The sequence below is a fragment of the Ambystoma mexicanum genome, chromosome 1q (genome assembly GCF_040938575.1).
Source record: "Ambystoma mexicanum isolate Mex_15411 chromosome 1q, UKY_AmexF1_1, whole genome shotgun sequence".
NCBI classification, from domain to species: domain Eukaryota; kingdom Metazoa; phylum Chordata; class Amphibia; order Caudata; family Ambystomatidae; genus Ambystoma; species Ambystoma mexicanum.
Window position 1 is genome coordinate 1,227,031,468 of NC_090922.1, and position 13,117 is coordinate 1,227,044,584.

The 13,117-nt window shown below is 42.0% G+C and overlaps 1 protein-coding gene across 3 annotated transcripts in view; it reads right to left on the bottom strand.

Moving 5' to 3' along the window:
• Nucleotides 1-13,117, bottom strand: part of UBE2U (ubiquitin conjugating enzyme E2 U) — a 727,435-nt gene that overhangs the window by 563,293 nt on the left and 151,025 nt on the right. The window lies entirely within an intron of this gene.

Genomic DNA, 13,117 nt, shown 5'->3' on the forward strand with positions numbered 1-13,117 from the left:
CAACATAGCTTTTCACTTGAGGAAAGTTTGTGTGCCTGCAATCGCTGCAATGGGATTAGATTTCCCCATGGAGTGGCACCTTTAACATAAGAAGCCGTGCATTTGAAAATCTGCTGTCTAGTGGCACGCATGTGGTTGGCTTGCTAGGCGCTGGCCCTCATTCATATTACTAGCTTCTAGGGTAGACTTAGGTGGTGACATTCGTTACAAAACGTGCAATGCCTTATAAAGCTTTGTGTGGAACAAGGCAACTAATTATATGAAAATGTATTTAAAAGGAAATCTGAATGACCGAGATGCTAAAAAAGCCAAGAGTCACCCAGTACAGATACAATTATTTTGGCTAATCTTACAGACTACACGAGTTTCTGTACATTTGTCCTGGGCACACATCATGTGTATTATTCTTGTATACTGCACAATAGTAAGTATAACAAATCTGAGATGGCATCAACATGATGATCTGAGCCAAATTATCTTCACAAAAGTGTCAAGGCACTTCAAGCTTTGAGAGAGAGTTCTTGACTACATCTTTCACCATAAAATGATGCCGCCAAGACCCATCAGGGTTTGAATACACAGTACGAAACCACAATGGAACTGATGCAGATAGAACGCAACTAGTTTATGGTCAATTTGTACTGTGTGATATTTAAACTGGGATCCCTTCTGATTGCTAACAGGTAACTAGTGAGAGGGGAACAGGCAGGGTACTAATGGGAATCTTTCACCATAGGATAGTCGGGTTCTTCACAAGCTTGGTTATGCTCCACCAGCAAGCAGTTTGTGCCATTTCAGTATCAAAGCAATACATCTAGTATCTGTTCAGCATTAAGGTTGAGTTCAAAGGTGATAAGTGTTATGCTTGGCACTCGGTCTAGGCCATAACCTGTGAAATGCCTGGAGAATAGGCCACTTCTAATGCCAACATAATGTAAACATATACTAAAAACATATTTGAATGTTCACGGATAAATGGAAGGGTGAATGTGGGGTCATTTGGTATCTAATCAAAGGGGGGGTCATTATATCAGAACAATGCAAAAATGCAATATTCTAGAAAAGTTTACATTTTGAAAGAAGGGCTATGAATACTTTGCTAAAGATGAGGCAAAACATTCAAAAAGAATATAGGTCTTGATTATACATGCCTTCTAGTTGCCAGGTGCAGTCTCAGACATGAATAATATATACTAAACCACGCATGCTCTTTATAGTTAATACCTTTGTGTGAAACTACATTTCTTTGACTAGTACATAAAACAAAACAGACCATTTGCATTTTGGGGTGCATTGCAAGACATAAACATGCAAGGCGAACATGACAGTTGACAACAATGCAAGATTCTTATTTTGCTTTGTTTTTTCATTTCATTTCTTTCCTTTACCTTCTGTCGCCTTACTCCCTGTATTCAGTTCCCCTCTGTTACTTCTTAAAGATTTATTTAGGAAATTATGGGTGAATAAGTATCACCTTGTGCATTTGAGATATTGTATTATGTTCTATTGCTTCTGTAAAGTTCTAAATGTATAAATAAAGTTTTGAAAAAAAAAAAACCTTTTTTCTGTACTTGGTATAAGGATAGTATTAAGATTGATAATGTAGAATTTAGACAGCTTTAATTTCAAGCCTCAGAATAATGGTACTAACCTTAATACATTAAGAAAAAACAACATCCACAAACAGATGTGAGGAGGCATGGCTCTGCTCCTAACACTATCAACAGTCGTGTCTTTAATATAGGAAGAACCACAATGTATTATTACATTTAATACACAGGGTCAGTAATGGAACAATTGTGTATAGACACTTAACCTCTAACCAATCGCTGCTTGCTAACGAAAAACAGTGGCCTTCCTACAAGGCCAGAAAAATATAACTAATTTTCTTTCATGACTGGTTATTATAAAACAATGAACTACAGTGACAGAAACAGTGAAGTCAGCGTACAACCATATATTAAGGAAACAAGATGCTAATTTTTTCTGTTATCATGAAGCACACATTATTATTTCATAGAAACGTAATTTTGCAGTTGTGTTATTTCAAGATTAAGCATATCTGGAGGTGAAGCAGTATCACAACATCAAAAGTAGTCCTGAGCTGCAGCGAAAAGAAGCGGTTTGGTGGATATCCTGGGACTGTGCAGGTAACCATGACATCTTTATGGGAAATTATGGTCACACAACACAAACTGCCATAACATATTCCAAACAGGGGATAAAATATATTCAAATATAATTTCTTACCCGGAGCAGTTGAGAAAGCATATTTAACGAGGACAAGGTGAGTTCATTAAGAAATGGGTAAAAACAATTTGATAACTGGACATTGGAATGCATTTTCTTTCAAAAAAGCGACTCTCGAAGATTTAACCACAAGGTTCAGGACATATGATTAATTCATGAACCATAGATTGTGCACATAAAAGGAAACCAGAACAATACGGAAACACACATGTATTTATGTCAAATATGCATCATTTAACACAGACAACTTATTTTGATCATAAAAATATTCTGTTTAAAAAATGCTTTCGATTTGACACACATGGATATGTATAAGGCTTGATGGTGTCTTGGCAATCATTACATACCTGTTGTAGAAACTCTTAGCATGAACTATCAAAGCAGCAACCCACATATTGACCATACATTGGTAACAGCTGATCGAACATCAGGACTGAGGAAGAATGCCCAACCTTGTGCTACATCAGGGATTAATTGGCAGCTAATAAGCAAACACTATTCAGAACATACTTCTCCCTGGGTAATCAACAAACCCAGTGGAGGGCCTGCTCCAAGGATAGGAGAGCATCCTCTCTCTTTGCGGTCCCTTTATTCATCCTTTGGTTGTTTCACAAAGTACTCATGGAGCTGTTTCATGCATTCGCAACATCCTGGCACTGCTAGTTTGCCCATTATTTTGGGCATCCCTTTTGCTCCTGGAGTAGGTACTTTTATCAAACACCTAATCTTAGGGACTACCGTTCCTTTCCCAAGGCTGGGTGACGGAAAACAGACAACTTTGTAACCTTGAATCATCGCTTGGGATGTGGATAGCTACGTTTGCATTTATGGCCATATTAACATCAGACAGTGTGACTGGAGGTCCCTGTTACATGGCCAGCGAATAATCCTGGCCCGCCCACAAACCCGACCAGCTACACCCCCCAGCTCCAGCATGCAGCAGAATAATCTGCAAAAGCTGCAGAGGCATGAGAGAACATGAAGCTGCAGCTAGGTGGAGTAAACAAATGGTTTTTAAAAATAGTGCATGTGGGTATAGTGTTTGCGTGCATGACCAGGGTGAATGTGAATTTTGCATGTGAGTACAATGTGTATGGAGGGAGGCTGCTTACATGGAAATGAGAATGAGTGTGTGTGAATGATGCTAGTGAAAGCGGGAGGCGTATTCGCTGAACTATGCCAAGCTTGGAGGAGCCAGTGTGGGGTTGCATAGGAGGGTCTGTAGGCCTAGTAAGCACTTGCATGGCATATTTACTGGCATTATGAGTAAAGCCAGTATGTACATGTTTTCTTACAATGATACAGCATTATTTCGGGCATTTTGGGCAAAGCCAACGCGATCAGTTTTTTTAAGTGGCCATACTGGCCTTTATTGGTGAAGCAAGTATGGACATGTTTTCTTATACTGGGATAGCATCTTTTGCAAGCATTATGGGAAAACCAACAGAGGTATGCTTTTATCTGGAGTTACCGGCATATATAGGCACAGCCAGCCTGGACATGCATTCATTTAGTATCATTACTGGTATTATGGGCAGTGTAAGGGTGCAGAAGGATGAGACGGACACAAAAATAGCATAGTGGTTGCTATAGACATTTATTTGTTTTAAAAGAAAATGGAAAAACCTACCTAGCCCAAAGACTAAGAGGGGTTTCCCTGCCTCAAATAATGAACTTAGGAGAATGTCAGAATGTCCCAAATAATACGTGTTCACCGTTGTGGCAAATCATATTTCGTTCTCTTATCCTTAGTTGTCTATAAGTGTAACAACTCTGCTGGGTCCGAAGAATGACTCCTTTCTTCTGGATAAAGGATTACAAGTTTCTTGAAAAAGGGTACCAGGTGGAATGTATCCCTTCCACTGATTTCTTTTCAGGTTTCCAGTGTCGGGGGAATGTCTTCCTTCGTCTGATTCACCGACTCACAGTACCAGGGGGAATTACTCCATTCCCCTGGTTTCTTTACTTTTGAATGACAGGAGGAAGTAACGCTCTTTCCCCTGGATTCCTTCTCAGTTTGGGTGCCTGGCCCTGGTTGGCAGACCTCGTTCTCTCCTTCTCCAGGTACTACAACTAAGAAGAGGAATGGCACCTATGTTGTTTCTTCTTCTCAATGTCACAGAATACCAGGTGGCATGACTCCCTTCCCATGGTACCTCTGCTTCTCACTGCCAGGAGGAAATGTCTCCCTTTCCCATGGCTTATTTATTTATTATATTTATAAAGCACACTAAACCTACAGGCATCAAGGCGCTTGTTACAAAGGTTGCATAAATCAGTTAAAAGGATAGATACAATGTCTGCAGTAGAGCAAAGACCAAAGTCTTGAGGGGTTTCTTAAATGTCCAGTAGGATTGATCTGCTTTTAGCGTGGGGGCAGCGTATTCCAGTTTTTGCAGGCAATGACTGGGAAACTTGACCCACCTGGTCTCTTTAGTTTGTATCTTGGGCTGGTCAGCCTGTAGGTATTCGTGGAATGGGTGGGTCTAGAAGACTGCATTTTGTTAAATTTGTGTGACAGGTAGGCTGGGGCATCATTGGTGAAGCATCTGTGTGTAATGGCCACTGTTTTAAAGATGATGCACTCGCGAACAGGGAGTCAATGAGCCGGTTTTCTGGCAGCGGATATATGCTCCTGCTTTGGGATGTTTAGTGCAGTTCTGAGGCCATTGTTCTGTATGACTGGTAACTTGTTAATGTTATGGGTGTAGGTACCTGAAAAGAGGGAGTTACAGTAATCAAGCCTCGAGCCAATGATCGCCCAGTCAACATGGAGGCAACTTTCCGAGGAAAGAAACGGTCTGCCGGCGTGGAGCAGTTTTGTGGTGTAGGCTGCTGAGGAGGCAATGGCATTGACCTGCTGCGTTAGCAAGAGGGTGGCATCAAGGTGGACACCCAAGGCCTTAACGTAGCTCGACACTGGGATTGGAATCCCCTACATGGTGAATGAGTTGTAGGCTTCTTTCTCAATGTGGATCCCAGGCCCTTGTTTGCAGACCTGGCTCTCTTCTTCACTGGGCAATGCGATGACGAATAGGGATCACGCTTCTCATGCTTCTTGCACTACTTGGTTCACTATCCTGCCAAGCATATGTGTAATCACGTCTCCTGCTGCTTGCACAATAGACCTCAGGCACTATCACCTTCTGTGATGGTTAGCCCCTGCTACAACCTTTAGGGACCTAGACATCCTTTCTGGGCTTTCCACAAGAGCCTCTGCTGCCCACCTTCTAAGCTCCCCTTTGCTTGTTCGGCAACCCATGTTCCTTTGGCTTTGGTCTGCGTGGGTTCTGACCCCTTCCAGACCTCTGCGGTGTAGCGGGAGCTTCCTCCAGCTCTCGCGACCTTTTGTTGTGTGCGGCAGCTCCTCACCTTCCTTGTTCCTCTAGGCAGCGCAGCTCTCGGCCCACAATCTTCCCTGGCCTCAAGGACTTCCAGGGCTTCACTCCGCCAGCTCGGTACATGGGCACACCACTCTGCATCAGCTGCGCAGCGTCCTGTTCCCGGTCAAGTGTCCTGCTATGCTCTTCTCCTTCCCGTCTCGCTCAGACACTCACAGTTCCTCCTAAAAGGGCTCGACCTCCTGTGTTGTCCTTCTTCCCCTACTTTAAGTCACACTCCCCCTGTCCATCCATCTGCTCAGCATGATACTGCCTAGCCTACACTTTCTACTGACTGTTCTCTCTTCTTCTCTCTCGGGGCCTACACTTACCCCCACAAACCATAGAATGACTCCTCAACTCCCTTCAACCCTCTCTTCCATGCCCATCCTCATTACACCTTATAAATAGCACCCTGGTCATTTCTCTCAAATTCACCCAATCCAATCCAATGTAACCTTATCTACCCCACTCATCTCCATCTACAGACTACTCCACCCCTCTTGCTCTCTGATTGTACCTCTGAGCTTCTGGAATGCCCAATCCAGAAGCAAAAAGTCCTTAATCATTGACTCCTTTGACTGTCACTGATTGTGGGGTACATTACTAGCCCAGCAGAACTCAGCTACATCACCAAACCACATCTCAGCAGTCACCAGCAAAATGGCTGCGCTGGCTCTGTTGAGCACTATCACCTTGCATTAAAACTGCGCTTTGCAGACACCAAAATAATGGCTGCGCTGTCTACCAGCCACACATGGGGTAAGATGAAACACAGCACCCCGAGAATTGCTGCTAGTATTTTTTCATTTGCACCAGAGAAAAGAAAAAAGGCAGCGTTGCTAGGCTGCCAGCTCAAAACTACTGAAAAAGAAAATATTCTGCCTTATGAAATGACTGCGCCCTGATGCTCTTCTTCATCTGTTCAACCGTACACAGTTCTGATCCAGTGAGAACCAGCTATGTCTATCCATATTCAGGTTGTGCTCCAACAAAAGGGGGCATTTCTCATTGAAGGACAGGCTTTGTCAGGCAAGATCTGTGAAATAAATAACTTCACTTCAGCCACACGCAAAACACTTTACTTTTGCAACAAAATATCACAGCTAAAATCTTTACGAAAAGCCCTCTCTCTCTCCTAGCTTATGTCAGTATCAAAGGACCTTTTATTTGAACAGATGCAGGTCCGGAAAGATTTAGCAGTCATGAATTCTAAACTGGCTACTACTATGAGATCTAATAAAATAAGATCATGCGGAACACCAACAAGTGCGAATCACCAGGACAAAGACATGAGAGATTTAGTCAGCCTAGAGTTGAATACTCCCTCATTCGACGCAAGAAATGAGGAAATCATGACATCCCAAAAATGAGTTCGACATAAGGTAATTTCAGAAAGCGATGCCCGCTGTTCGCAAAAACGTTTCAAAAGGTCAGGCGGGGAAACCCACCAGTAGAATCCTAAGTGAGGCATCGAGTGCGCCTGCATTAACACAGAATCAAAGAGAAGCGAATGAGACGTCTTCCTATTCATCCTCAGACGATGAGGATAGTTCTCCAAATAAAAGAAGTTTGAACCATCAGGAATCTAAGCGCCAACCATCAAAAGGACAAAGAAATCATCAATCAACGCTAGGGATAGTTGAGAAAGTAATCAGTGATCTACGCCCAATACTGATGTCAGCAAGTAAAATAGCTGTGGCTCCGCTTACAAAACTGGTTGAAAATTTGAATGAGAACTATCAAGGATCATACGACATTAGTAGCTCTGCTTAACTCAAAAATAGTAAAATTGGAAGCAGATCTGGTCGATATGATGTCTCAAATTACGATGACAAGGCGAGGTAATGACATCTCACTAACAGTTCTGAAGGACTTGCTGAAAAACAACTCAGAGGATAAAAGACTCTTAACAGAAGTCACCAGACAAGCCCTATACCTACTTCAAAAAGAACGAGACGGAAGAGTCCGTGCTGAGCCAAAGCAAACTCAGACCGAGAGTCAGTCAAACCCTGGCATAGTTTTACACCGGGAGGTGTCTGAATGTGTGCAGGGTCACCAATCGATGATCACTCCACCCGAAAGTGGGGAAGCTCAGATGATGAGGATATCTGAATGGAACTCGGATGAAGGGGATGCTAAAAAGCTTTGCATCGGTGGAGAGTTCGAAAGTTGTTGCGGAACAGACGGAAGTCGCAGTGGTGTCTGGTGGGCGGAAAATTTTTTCCGCTGCTAGAGAGCTTTTGAAGTGCCCCTCCTACCACAAACGAACAAGTGGAGGAGCAAAGGCTCGAGGTGGTTGGTCCCCCCCAGGCTGGCAGTAATGAGTGAGTCAATGGAACACCCAAAGATCAAGTCCACAATAACCATGGCAGACCCGAAAGAAGTCGAATGGTTTGAAATATTCGAAAAACCGCAAACGTCATCTAAAATATGAACAAAGCCTCAGGAGGAGAAGTGAAACAGGGCAAATGTAAGAAAAAAACTAAAAATATGCCAGCGCAAAAGAACAGAAATTCACGAAACTCAGCTAATTTCTTCAGAAACATAAAAGCCTTGAATGTCTCTTTTAATAACTCAATCTTCAAACGGTGATGCTGAAATGGATAGAGCAGAATTTAGAAAGAAAGTTATGTTGACTAGCAGGAATGAAGAGGGAGGAAAAATGAATGGGGATAAATCCGTATTGGTGAGTCAGGATGAAGATGACGATAACCAGGTGCTGCTGAATATGTCGACATACAGTATATCCGAAGAAGGCGGCGATGAAGAAGTATGGATTGTGGCACCGGAACAGAAAAATGAACGAAACATGAGTGGCGAGCCTGATGAACGCGAAAACAGGCCGAGCACGATGCATCCAACAAACTCTGCACGCGCAAATGAGGGGGTCCATACAAAGAAACAAGTGATATCTTGGCCTCAGATGCCCGAAAAAAGCTGCAAAACTAAAATAAGTGAAATTGCAAAGGAGGGAAAGAAAAAGCCCTTCCAGACAATGGAAGAGAAAAGCCTGCTCAGTATGCAAACTATTATAATTACTCACCCAGTGGACAAAGATGAACCGCAGCTGATAAAGGAAGCGGCCATAAACAATTGCAAAAATGATGGCACTCGCAAAGAATGGTTGAGCGATCAGGAGAGAGGGAGGGAAACCCCGGACAAAAAGAAGAGTGGGTCCGAGTTGCAGAGGATCAACCAGCCTCCTCGAGCGCAGGAGCCCTCACACTTGTCACATCCATATAGAATTCTGATTGAACGAATTGAGCACAAAAAAGGTGATTTGCGGCTAAACAGACACACGATATTACAGCTCTTTCACTTCATCCCTGTACTAAGATCCATTAAAAGTACAAGAATTGATTGTGTCGAAATCATGGATGACTTGAATCGCAAGTTTGCCTTGCTACATATTGGCGCTCGGAAACTTGCTCAAGCTGTGACGTGTGAGAGACAGCTGCTAGATGCCGGTTTCCAAGTTTACGAGGTCGACAATGCTTTGGCAAACAATGAACCTATAGATTCCACAGAAGCAAGCAGCTCAAGCAAAAGTGGAAAGTTGCCACTGAAGACTAATACAACCCCAAAGAAAGTATTACATGAACAGCAGAAGGGGAAAGATGAGATGACAGAGGATTTGGTGCCCCAAGCGTCAGTCTCACAAGAGGATTTAAGAAGGAAGAAAATCAAAATCACAGTGGAGAACTTAAAGTGTAAAAATCCAGGGCCGTCTGAGGTCGAGAAAACGGACCAGTTGGAAGGTGAAAAAAATAGCTGGTCGTGGATTGCCAAAGTATTAGTTAATGCCATGAACAATCAAGTAAGATAGTGTTGGCCACCTGGAACACGAGAGGATTCTCACATCTCCTCAAGTCTCCTTCTAAAGTTCTAGTGACGGCTGATATAATATATCTCCAGGAGACGTGGTTGCAAAGAACTCCATGTGTTGCCGGATTCGAAGTGGCTATAAATCCGGCAATCGTTCAAAGTAAAGGTCGACCAATGTCCGGACAATTAATTTTAGTGCAACGTAAATGCGGATTTCAGATTAAAACAGCACAGATTATTTCGCCCCACCTACAGTATTGCAAGGTTAGAAGGAACTGAATCCACCAGAAAATAAAAACATATTTTGCATGTGATAAATGTTTACTGGAACACAACCTCAGCTGCCCATCAAAAATTTGAAGAAGAACTTCTAGACACTATCGATAATATCTTAACAGGAAATGTGGACGCTCAAATTGTTCTGTGTGAGGATTTCAACATGAAGCTGTTGGAAGTGGATGTGACTAAAAACGGCATAAATCATAAGTAGAATCGGAAAAGAGGAAGTTGGATCAAAGAAATGGCAAGCAGAAATTTGCGGATGTTGAATGGAGCAACAATGGGAGATATCCTGCCAAAGGTGACCTGGGAAAGATGCTCCCAAAATTCAATACTAGATTATTTTTTCATTTCAGAAGCAATGGCGCGAGAAATGATGACCCTTAATGCAATTACAATCGTTTGGAAACAAAGAAAGTCGCAATCACGTGAGCAATGGCAACAGCAAATTTCATTGGAGCCTGGCGACAAGCGGCTACGTTTAAGAAATTGTGATATTACCACATAACTGAAAACATTAGACCAAAAGAGGAGCAAATGATCGCAGATCCTATAGAATACCAACTCTTGTTTGAACTTTACAGAACTAAAAAAAGTGCTTGTAATAAACCGATCAACCAGAGTCATAACTATGACCCGCAAGTCGCCCAAAAAAAAAGGGAATTGAGAAAGGAACTAAGAAGAATTTGTGGTGCAGCTAATCTTGTTCAAAAGTGTGAGATAAGAAAAGTGAAGAATAGTTATAATAACTGTATTAAAGCAAACAGATCAATGTTTCAACAAAGATGCTGAAATAATGTTAGACGCCTTGAATCAAAGAAACCCAAGAAGCTTTCGATCGATAATAAATGAACTGGAGAATCCTCAAAATGCCGCTCTAACGAATATGGTGAATGAAAATGATTGGATAAGTCACTACAACCACCTATTCAAGAAAATAAAATAAACATCCTGCCCAATCCTGCAAGTAAGCCATCCGTGGGAGTTAACAATTGAGCGAGAAGACATCCGGACGTGCATACAAAAGTGCAGCACCTCACGAGCAGCTGGGCCTGACAGCCTGTCGAATGCTGATCTCAAAAATAACATTGATGAATGGACAGACTTTTGTGACACCCTTTTCCAAACCATAATCAAGGAAGGTCGCATTCCACCTACTTGGAAATTAGGCATTATTGTGCCTATCTTTAAAAAAGGCATCTGCACCAATCCAGCAAATTATCGGCCAATAGCCCTCTTGGATGTGGTGGGGAAAGTCTTCGCAAGTCTACTCCTAACCCAATTATCGAGATGGATAAGAACGAATAACATCTACGATGTTAGGCAGACCGGATTCATCAAATGAGTGGGATAAGGAGTGGGATGCAGTCTTAAACTTCTTATATTGAACTTGCTGAAAATAGACGCAATCAAAACAGGTCATAAAGTCTATTTAGCATTTATAGATCTGGCCAACGCTTTCGATAGTGTAGACCGTGAAACACTATGGTCAAAGCTAAAAGAGAGAGGATGCCTGCTTAGTTTGATTCAAGCCATAAAGGAGTTGTACTCTGAGACTCAGATACAGATTCGCTTAGACAGCGTGGGACATCTAACTAAACCTATACGAACAGAAAGGGGCGTAAAGCAAGGGTGCCCCCTATGTGCGACACTCTTCAATTTGTATATCCGAGAGGTCGGCGCCGCACTGGACAGTGTCATGTCGTTTTCACCGAATGTGAACGGGGTGCACATTAGTTGGATCCGTTACGCTGACGATATGGTCCTTTTGGACCTGACACCTACTGGGCTCCAAAGAGAGCTTACTGCACTAAAGACCTTTATCAAAGAGGGCCAGAGATCAACGTTGCTAAATTAGAAATTCTCGTCCTTGAAAACAAAATGGGAGGTCACCCAAAGAAAAACAGGTCAAGATGGTCATTGGGATCAGAGGGCCTGAATAAAGTCTGCTATACTCACTATTTGGGCATGCTAGTAAACTTGATCAAAAACGATGACCCAATGACGAAAAAGATTGCAAGTAACTGCAAACAGTTAACATCACAAGGTATGATCTTGCAAAAAACATATGGGAAATTCTCATATAAACCGATAATAAAGTTTTATAAAAGCAAGGTGACCGCAGTATTGGTCTTTGGAGCAGAAAGCACGTTTTGTTGCTCATCACAGATCTGGGACCGGTGTGAGCGCACGTTCTGGAAGCTTATTCTTCAGCTACCCCAAGGTTGCCCAACCGCTTGTATATTATATGAGGTGGGCATATCCACACTAAACGCCAGAATAATATGGAACAAACTAACGCTTTATAGGAAGACTCTTGAGGAAGCGAATTTACCACCATTTGAAGCCTTAATTGATCGAAAAAGCCAGGTGAACAAGACATCAATAACAGAATGGAGACAACAATGCAAAGCCATTTTGATCCAATTGGGTACAGATGAAAAAACGTTATGGTTTAATCCAAATGCAGTAAAGAAAAAACTGCTGGAACTTGATTGGATCTTTTTTCTACAGTTTCGATCCAAACACAAATGCATGGCAAAATCACCTGTCGAAGCTAAAAGTCTCAACACTATTCCAAAATACATGGTCATTTCGCCATGCAAATGTTTGAGAAGGTTTTACCTGAAATTCAAACTAAATCTTTATGAAACCAAAGAAATTCTGAGACAAAGAAGATTGATTCAACCGGAAAACAAACTGCAGATTCTGTAAAGACTATGAGGAAAATCTAAAACATTTGGTCCTCTCTTGCCCCAGCTTAAGAGACCTACGAACATTTTATTTGGGAAAAGAGTTGGGCAAATGTTTGACATATAGGGAAGATGATTGGTGGCGACAAATACATAATAGTGAATGCAAATCCTTAACATTAGCACTCACAAGGTTTTTAGAACAGTTACAGATGATGGAGATGGCGACAGGTGCATACAAATGAGGTGGAAACACGCATGCAGCTTAATTTGTACTTGTGTGCTATCAAAAATCTGCTTTTATTTCTTGTTTAGTCCTTATCTTGCATTTTATTTATTTTTTTGAGTTTTATATACATTTCAAAAGTTTGTATAAACTGTGTGAAAATAAAAAAAAATGTTTTAATCCTGGTCTGGTGTGTGACGCCCCATCAGAATCCTTAACATTATGTGATTTTCTGCTACTGTCACACTGGGAGCATGCTGAATTCACTATCTGTTGCTAACTGCTTGGTTGAGATATGGGGAGACCTGGGAGGAAGGCAATGACCAAAATGGACTATTTGTTCTGTATTGGGAAGAATTGGCCAGTAGATCCTTTTGTGTCAGCTCACAGCTGAGTGTGTGTGTTCTGTTTTCTGTATTACGTGAAATGTTCAAACTAATAGTGCATTATGTGTGGGCATA